Source organism: Cupressus sempervirens, chromosome 1 (genome assembly GCF_028749045.1).
Source record: "Cupressus sempervirens isolate cs-2001-9-10 chromosome 1, ASM2874904v1, whole genome shotgun sequence".
Classification (NCBI taxonomy): Eukaryota; Viridiplantae; Streptophyta; class Pinopsida; order Cupressales; family Cupressaceae; genus Cupressus; species Cupressus sempervirens.
This window is the reverse complement of record NC_143118.1, coordinates 879,401,601-879,410,842: the sequence shown is the minus strand read 5'-3', so window position 1 is coordinate 879,410,842 and position 9,242 is coordinate 879,401,601.

Below are 9,242 nucleotides of genomic sequence, written 5' to 3'. Positions count from 1 at the left end.
TACGATCAAACACATCATGATAGGTTTGGGATTTCATGTTTTGATGATGAGTCGGATGGGGATGGGGTCTTGCATATGGATGAACATGGAAGCTCATGGTTGGATTTGGATTAAGCGCAGATTTTGGATTGGCTGATGAAGGATTTCCTAGGGAGAATCAAAGCAATATGACAGACCTAAGGAGGATTGGCTAGAGATTTTTGGTTTTCCTGTGGATGGAAGACTTCAAGGGTATGCTGTCAAAACATGAGAGTTTTTCTTTCCTATGCGTTGGATTGGTGGAGATTGTGTCAACTTAAGGATAGACTAATGATCCTATGGGCATGACACGAGATTGACCACTTGTGGATCCCAACCTTTAGCTTAAGGTGATGAGGGATAACAAGTGACAAAGCTAGATTACCCTAGACAAAGCTCTATCAAAGGGATAACCTTGGTGAGGCTGGTGGATTGGACGAATTGATTGGATAGCAAATTCTAGCAGAATGACAACAACTCTCTAAAGCCTTGGGTGTGATTTTGGATTGGGTTGTTGGCTGGCTAGGGGGGATGATTTGGAGAGACTTTGGATTTGGTATTTTTCTAAAGCAAGGAACTAGATAGATTCAGTTGCAGTGGGGGAGCTTGGATTATTTTTTGATGAGGCAGTGTCTATGCTAGGTATGCCTTGATCTGTGAGATTTCTGCTTTTTTTTTGGGATTTTGACCAAAGTTGGCAAACATTCATTCAAAAGCTATGAACAAACAAGCAAACAAAATTTTGGAGCAAGCATGTCAAACACACCAACATCCTAGGAAGCTTTCTACAAGGATGAAATTTATTATAGCTAGGGAGTCCTCGATATACACAAGGTACGTGAGGCCCAAATCCGTAGATGAAACCAAAAAGATGTCACACAACCGAGAGGAGCAGTAACCCACTTCTCCTCTTTCACTTCTCAAGGGTATAAAGTTCCTTGAGGCTTAGCCCGAGTGACAAAATCTTGATCCCAAGAGAGGTGTCTTTCGATTCACCTCCCGGTTCTTATACTCCGCCGGAACGCTAGAGTTGAGGTCGTCCAAGGGGTGATGAAATCCCCAAGCAGGCCTCCTAAAAAGTGTAAAACAAGACCACATACATGATCTTGGGCTTCAAAAGACACGCGTTTATTCCAATTGATGATTTAGATTTTGTAAGCTATGATTGAAGACACTTGTGATTATGGCATACAATGTTCATTCCAATTTGACAACATCGTCAGCATAATGAAAGTTGAGAGATCATCAACATAAGAAATGCGAGCATCATTGAAAATGTGTCCAAACCATCCAAACCTTGAGCAAGCACTATTTCCTTTTCACTTTCTTCTTCCTTCAATTCTGGTGCTAATGTGTCAATGACCTGCACCTCATCTTCCTATTCCCTATCATTATCTGAACTGCCTTCCTCCAACTGCTGGTACAATGGAATATCTGCAATCCATGTATTAAACTGTATGTCATCCGGCCAGCTGAACCGCATGATATCATCTTGTTTCTTTAATATATAATCAGCCTCCTTTTCAAAACCAACAAATCCTTGCCTCAAAGAATCAAAAAATAACTGGACTTTAACCAATTCCTCTATCGTGGTGGCCCACCAGGCATGCCCCTTTTCATTAACTACTTTATTTATCCTTATGCAAAAAAGGTCATCCAGTTGTTTACTCCATTCATCCTTATTTTTCAATTGGTTCTTTCTATCCAAAGCACAAGGAAACAGATCAAATTTTTTATTCTTGTATTTATTCAAATAAGAAACAATTTTTAGTTGCAAAGCAACTCTCCTGTTATAAAAATCTATCAAGTCATTAGCAATATCATATAATTTTTCAATATGGTCATTTGAAGACCTTATAACTAAATAACATAAAAGGGTGATTTCTTTTTCCCTTTTTCCCCACTTGTTAACAATAGGCTTGAGGATTTCATCATGGGTTTTTAGTTGCTCTCATATACTTATTACTCTGACCAACTGATCAAAAAATAAGGGCCATTCAATCTTATCTACCAAATACATTAGGGCCTTTCTAAGCTTATCCTCATATTGCGTATTTAACTCTACATGTAAAGCCCATAGCTTATTTTTTTCTTCTTCAAAATCCTCAGTTGTATAATATTCTAGCCTTTGAGGTGTGTCTGGTGTATATGAGCAATGTTAGTATGCTAATAGAAACCAAATTTAAATAAAGCTTCTAAAAACTAAACAAAATTAATAAACTTCAAGATAGACTAAGATGAGCTTTCAATTGAGAATATGAGCCATTAATGGGCTCTCTCAATGAGAAGCTCTATTGTTGAGTAGCTTTGTCTAAATAGATAGGATGTATGCTCAAGCTTTATGCTTCAAAAAGGGCTTCAAATGGAGTTGGAATTTTGGTGTGAGTGTATGGTTTTGATGTAAAATGGCATTAGGACTTTACTTCATGGATTGTGTTAAAATGGCTTGGGAGAGGATTCCTTAAATAGGCAAGAGGCTTGAGGGATTGAGGGCTAAGATGCAAGGATGGGAAAAAGCTCATGGAGGGCTCAGATTGCATAAGAGGAGAGCACATGGATTGTGCTTCTTTACAGCCAATCAGGGAGTGACACATGTCACAAGGTGAGAGGATGGAGGAAAGGGGAAGGATGAGTCAACAAAGGAGGCTCAAGGAATAAAATCTTCATAAAGACCCTCATAATGGCTTGTAAAAGCAATAAAAGGGCTTGAAAGAGTCATTTATAGCCTAGTGGGCTTCATAAAGTTTTATGGTTGGGATATTTTGAAGGAGATGAGAGAAATTTTGACTTGGGCTTGATTAGGAATATTTTAAGCTTGCTTAGGATTGTGCAAATGATTAGAGGATAGATTAGGATGGTTCAGGATTAGCTTAGGGATAGGCAAGTGGATGACATTTAATGAGGGTGGGTGAAGGAGGAGATATTTGTTAACTTTGGCTTGGGTTAGTAAGTCTTAACCCATTTTTAGAGAATGTGACAAGGTTAGGATGGGATTAGGATTAGGTTTAAAGACATCTTCTAGAAGAGTCTAGACTTTGGATGAGGATAAAGACTTTCTAGAATAGTCTAAAATTTCCTAGGATGAGGATGAAGACTTTCTAGAAGAGTTTAGAACTTCTTAGGATGAGGATAAATTAGATTTTTAGGAAATAAATAAAGTTTTATTTATTTCAAGGGTTTGGGTTGAGGAGATATTTATTAAAACTTTTTTAATAAACATGAGGATTAATATTTAATCTTAATTAAATATTTTGAGTTGGGATTAGGGGTAGGAAATGATGGGATTAGCCTTTAATCAAAATTAAAGAAGGATTAGAAGATTTTGGAAGAGGTTAGTGGTCTTAAGGAAATTGGCCAAGTTTTGGGCAAAAAATAAATTTTTTATTTATTTTGGGTTTTTTGGTCAATTTATTAATTAAATAATTAATAAATAAGGAAATAATGTTTAAATAAGATTTAAACATTTTTGGGAGGGATTCCTTAATTAAATATTTTTAATTAAGATAAAGAGATTTAATGGCATAAAAATTAATTAATTAATATATGATGATGTCATCAGAAATTTTTTCAAAAAATAAAAATACTTTATTTTCTAAAGGTTTTTAGGTGTCTACATTTTGCCCCTCTTTGATGTGATGCCGCAAGTGGCATGGCATCAAAGATAAGAAAATAAGATACCCAAGGCTAGAGCAGAAGAGGAGAGAATGGACTGCAAGATGCCCCCCTCAAGAAGGTGACGGGGAGAGAAAGTGAGGCTCGACAACTTCTTGAAAAGCACAAGAATCTGAGATGAGCAAGAAGACTCAGATTGGCTTAAGAGAAGAGGTTTAGTTAGCTCAAACTCTCACTATGGGAGAATGATAAAGGGAGAATTAGAGGCATAAGAGGAAGCAAGCTTAAGTTCTCAGGGATTGCAGAGGATGAAGGAGCAGAGTGTTGTAAAAGGAATCCAGGATGGGGAGATGGATGAGGGGATTAAAAAGCTGATGCAATAGGATTTCAAAGGGTTAGATTGGCGGAAGATGGGTTTCGGAGATCCCTAGGACTAGGATTGTGGATCTCGAAAGATGAGGCTTGGTGGATTGATTTGGATTGGTGGATCCCTAAGACTAGGATTGTGGATCCCTAAAGCTAAAGGTGAGGAGTGATTCAAAGAGATACTGATGCATAAGCTGGGGTAGGAGAGACATATGTTGGATATGGATGGGGGATAATGGAGATGAAGGAAAACCATTGAAGCTTTTTGAGCTGGGGGATACTTCAAAGAGAAGTACCAACATGTAGTTGAGCACTAGATTTGCTATAGGACTATTGGTTAATTGCCAAGGTTACCAAGAACATAAAGGCCATGTCACCAACCATCCATAGGACTGACAGACTGACTCAAAACAAACACACAAGGATTGCCCCAGCATCACACATGAAACCTAGAGGAAATAGTGTGGAATCGACACTGGGTAACCCACAAGCAAAAAAGAAACAAACGAAAGACTTGATCAAAACTGTATGCTCAGAGTGCCCCATTCGCAGTATACCATGATATGGAAGATCGTGGCAACTTTGAGGAGGGAACAAAAAGATTGTTTGGAAAAGATACTTCAAGACCCAAAAGGGAAGATTCCAAATCAAAAGGAAGTGAAAATCCAAAAGAGAACCATTTGCCAATGAGATGGGTAGGACAAGGTACTAACAGACCAAGATCGGACATGAGGAAAGCTATATCCTGCAAGGATCTATCGAAGAGCACCTAAGCTAGTGGATCTGGATGAGTGATGCATCTGGCAAGCTGAACTAAGAAAGATAGCACTTTGGTCACAGGAGATCTAGCTAAAGGATGCATTGGGATAGCTAACCAAGGGTTGTGTGATGTGTGCAAGATGCTGATCAAGGAGGAACTAACACGAAAGCCAGATAGATACAATGGTACTAAGCTAAAGAGGATGTAAAAGCTGACGGACCAAGATATTTACAAGTAGGCTAAAGCTCAGGATGATAGGATAGCGGGATGGTTCGATGTTGTGCAAGATGAAAAAGCTAAGGGTGGGGTGATAGAAAAAGATATGGATTTGGCAGGATGCATCCAATGATGATGAGAGATTTTGTGACCAAGGATAGCTAGAGGAGCAGGATGAGACAGCTAGATAGGATGGTAGATAGCTAGGATTATGATGGATATAAAGAGATGACATTAGGTTTGCATGAGGATAGCCTAGAGCTAGATACCAATGACAAGGGAGGATGGAAAAGATAAGATCTCCAAGGAATATAGTGCCCCCAATTAGAAGATAACATGCAGAAGGAGGTCTTATGATGGATGTGATAGGATCGAAGCTAGGATGGAAAAAGTTGAAGGGGCTAGGGAGATGGATGATAGCTGGGATGGTTGGCTGAAGCTGCAGGAGATAAGTGGATGGTGTGAGATGGAAGATGGAGGGTGGAGGATAGGTGGATAGATTGGAAGATGGAGTTGGATGTCAAGAGATGACCAAAAGCATGAGGGTGATAGGCTAAGCTGGGGATGGTGGGATTACGCATGATGCTTGTTTGCCAAGTTTTCAACGTGGTACTTGTCCAAGGCGCTTGAATTGCCAAGTTTTCACCAGTGGACGCTTTATTTTTCTTTATTATTTTTTTGACTTTTTGACTTTGGACTTAGCTGGAATGATTTTGGCTTTCTTCAGCTATTTTGGTTTTTTTGAGATTTTTCACTGGCTATTGGAATGTTCAATTTTGTTGCTAGCTGTTGGTACACTGGATGTGTGATTTATGCAATAGATTGGATTAGATGGGATTGATGGTAGGAGATGGAGGGATGAAAAGGTTGGAAAGGAGCATGAGATGGGGATGCTTGCAAGAGAAACATTGGCACATGTTGGGACGAGTGTGAAAAGAGCATATGGGGGATAGATGGTAGATGCGGGTGTGATGGAGGATTTGTGGAAGTGTGCTTGGGGATATAGGCACCCAAGACGGAGTTAGGAGATGGGGGACATGAGTCACTGGATGGAGGATTAGCAATGGTGGATGCCATTATGCATTGGGTTTCAACTTTTTTCTTTGGGATCCACATGGTTTTGGATTTTCTTTTCATAGGCTTTTGCATTATTTTGCATTCTTTGATTGGATTTTTCCTTTTTGGGGTATGTCTTTTAGAATAGACATATGATTGCCTAGGATGTGGATTTTTAGCTTTATGCATTTTGAAGTTGGCATTTACATTGCTATGGTAAGCTTTGGGAAGATGGTTAGGAGAAGCTTTGTGAGATGGAGAGGATATGGGAGAGCGTGTAGGGGGATGATGATGGATGATGTGCCTTGATATGTGCCTTTGTTGACCTTTCATAGGAATGGAGGGAATAGGATTTGAATGATGGTTGATAGGAGGATGGAGGATGGTAGATTTTGGGACATAGGGACCCAAAATGGATTTAGCAGATGAAGGGGGGATATGGTAGGTTGTTTTAGGTTGCAAAGATGGTGGAGGGGGGATGACATAAGATTTCTTGAAGGAGTGATGGGAGGCTGGCATGGGGGGTTTGGAGATAGGCTTGGTTTGAGGGTGTGGTGTACCAACACCTTTAGATGGTGAGCCTTTGGATACATATCCAAGACCATGAAATCCTAGATTTTTTTGTGCAATAATAGGCTTTCTGATTCCTTGCTCTTGTGGTCCTAAACCTTGACCTTGATAATGCCATCAATTGAGCATTTGAACTAGCTGAGGATACTTTTTGTTTGCAGAAAATGGTGGAAGTGCTTTATCAGATGTATTGCAATAGGGAGATACTATTCTTAATTCTTCTACTGAGAGGAGGCCACTATGGATGAATGTAAGTGAACCAAGAGGGTATATTATAGATGGTGAAATAGCTTGGATAGGTGGTAAGATGGAAGCATGGAGTGGAGGAGATGGTAGGATAGGATCTTGATTTAGCTGATGGGATGAAAAGATATCCTGCAGTAGAGGAGGTATGGCTTGAGGTTTTGGAGATGGAGGGGATAGTGACTGCACTATGGATGGAAGACATGGTACGATGATATCTTCATTTATGCTTTGGGGGATTTCAACATGCTTTTGGGTAGGATCTTGATAAGATTGGTTTGGAGTGGATGGTGCGATAGGAGGTGAAGGGATGGACTCTTCAAAGGCAGTGGATGGATAGATGGGAGATTCAGTAGTGGAGATGGGTGAGTAGAAGATGGATGCATAAGGGTCATTATGGGAGATTTGGGAAATGCTTGGAGGTGATGTGGATAGGATTTGGAGGGTTTTGACAGATGGTGGGATTTTGATGCTTGCGGGAAGTGGAAGGATTTTAAGCAATTTGATGGATGGTATGGGGATGATAGCTATGGGAGATGGAGGTGATATTATATATGGGGAAGCTTCATTATTGACTACTTCACATGGTTGGATTAGATGACATGGATTATCGACTACTGGAGGTGACTTTTCTTGTATTTCCTCTAGGAGATTCCTTGGAGACTCGTGTGTCGGAGGTGGAGGTGGATTGACAGGAATAGCTAGTGTGATGGGGGTGGAAGATTGGAAGCTTGGTTGATTGGGTGATGGAGGAGAAGTTGGGATATCAGATGGCATGACTAGATAGTTTGGAAGCATGCGTGGATTTTGTGGGATGCTTGGGGGAATGTTTCTAAGGCTTTCAATATACCCGTCATAGTCAACAAGATTTTCATCATCATTGGAATAGGAGGTGGCGGGAGAAAGGACAATATGATCGAACACATCATGATAGGTTTGGGATTTCATGTTTTGATGATGAGTCGGATGGGGATGGGGTCTTGCATATGGATGAACACAGAAGCTCATGGTTGGATTTGGATGAACCACAAATTTTGGATTGGCTACTGAAGGATTTCCTAGGGAGAGTCAAAGTTGTATGACAGACCTAAGGAGGATTGGCTAGAGATTTTTGGCTTTCCTATGGATGGAAGACTTCAAGGGCATGCTGTCAAAAAGTGAGAGTTTTGCTTTCCTATGCGTTGGATTGGTGGAGATTGTGTCAACTTAAGGATAGACTAATGATCCTATGGGCATGACACGAGATTGACCACTTGTGGATCCCAACCTTTAGCTCAAGGTGATGAGGGATAATAAGTGACAAAGCTAGATTACTCTAGACAAAGATCTGTCAAAGTGATAACCTTGGTGAGGCTGGTGGATTGGTCGGATTGATTGGATAGCAAATTCTAGCAGAATGACAACAACTCTCTAAAGGCTTGGGTGTGATTTTGGATTGGGTTGCTAGCTGGCTGGGGGGGATGATTTGGAGAGACTTTGGATTTGGGATTGTTCTAAAGCAAGGAACTAGATAGATTTGGTTGCAGCGGGGGAGCTTGGATGATTTTCTGATGAGGCAGTGACTACTCTAAGTATGCCTTGAGTTGGGAGATTTTTGCTTTTTTGGGATTTTGACCAAAGTTGGCAAACATTCATTCAAAAGCTATGAACAAACAAGCAGACAAATTTTTTGAGCAAGCACGTCAAACACACCAACATCCTAGGAAGCTTTCTTCAAGTATGAAATTTTTTATAGCTAGGGAGTCCTCAATATACGCAAGGTACGTGAGGCCCAAATTCGTAGATGAAACCAAAAAGATGTCACACAGCCGAGAGGAGCAGTAACCCACTTCTCATCTTTTACTTCTCAAGGGTATAAAGTTCCTTGAGGCTTAGCCCGAGTGACAAAATCTTGATTCCAAGAGAGGTGTCTTTAGATTCACCTCTCGATTTTTATACTCCGTCGAAATGCTAGAGTTGAGGTTGTCCCAAGGGGTGATGAAATCCCCAAGTAGGCCTCCTAAAAAATGTAAAACAAGACCACATACATGATCTTGGGCTTTAAAAGACAGGCATTTATTCCAATTGATGATTTAGATTTTGTAAGCTATGATTGAAGACACTTGTGATTATGGCATACAATGTTCATTCCAATTTGATAGCATCGTCAGCATAATGAAAGTCGAGATATTGTCAACATAAAAAATGCGAGCATCATTGAAAATGCATCCAAACCATGCAATGTGCATTGATTGTTAGGCATTCAAGATTGAGTGTGAGTTTGTTTTAAGCCCAAAACAAAGATGTGTGAAACTCAATTGCCAAGCGCGCGCCCGAAGGCCCTCCACGTCAAGATTTGTCCAATTTTTATGCCCAAATGAAGTGTGAGCAAGATTAATGCGCATTCAAGGAATTTTCTAAC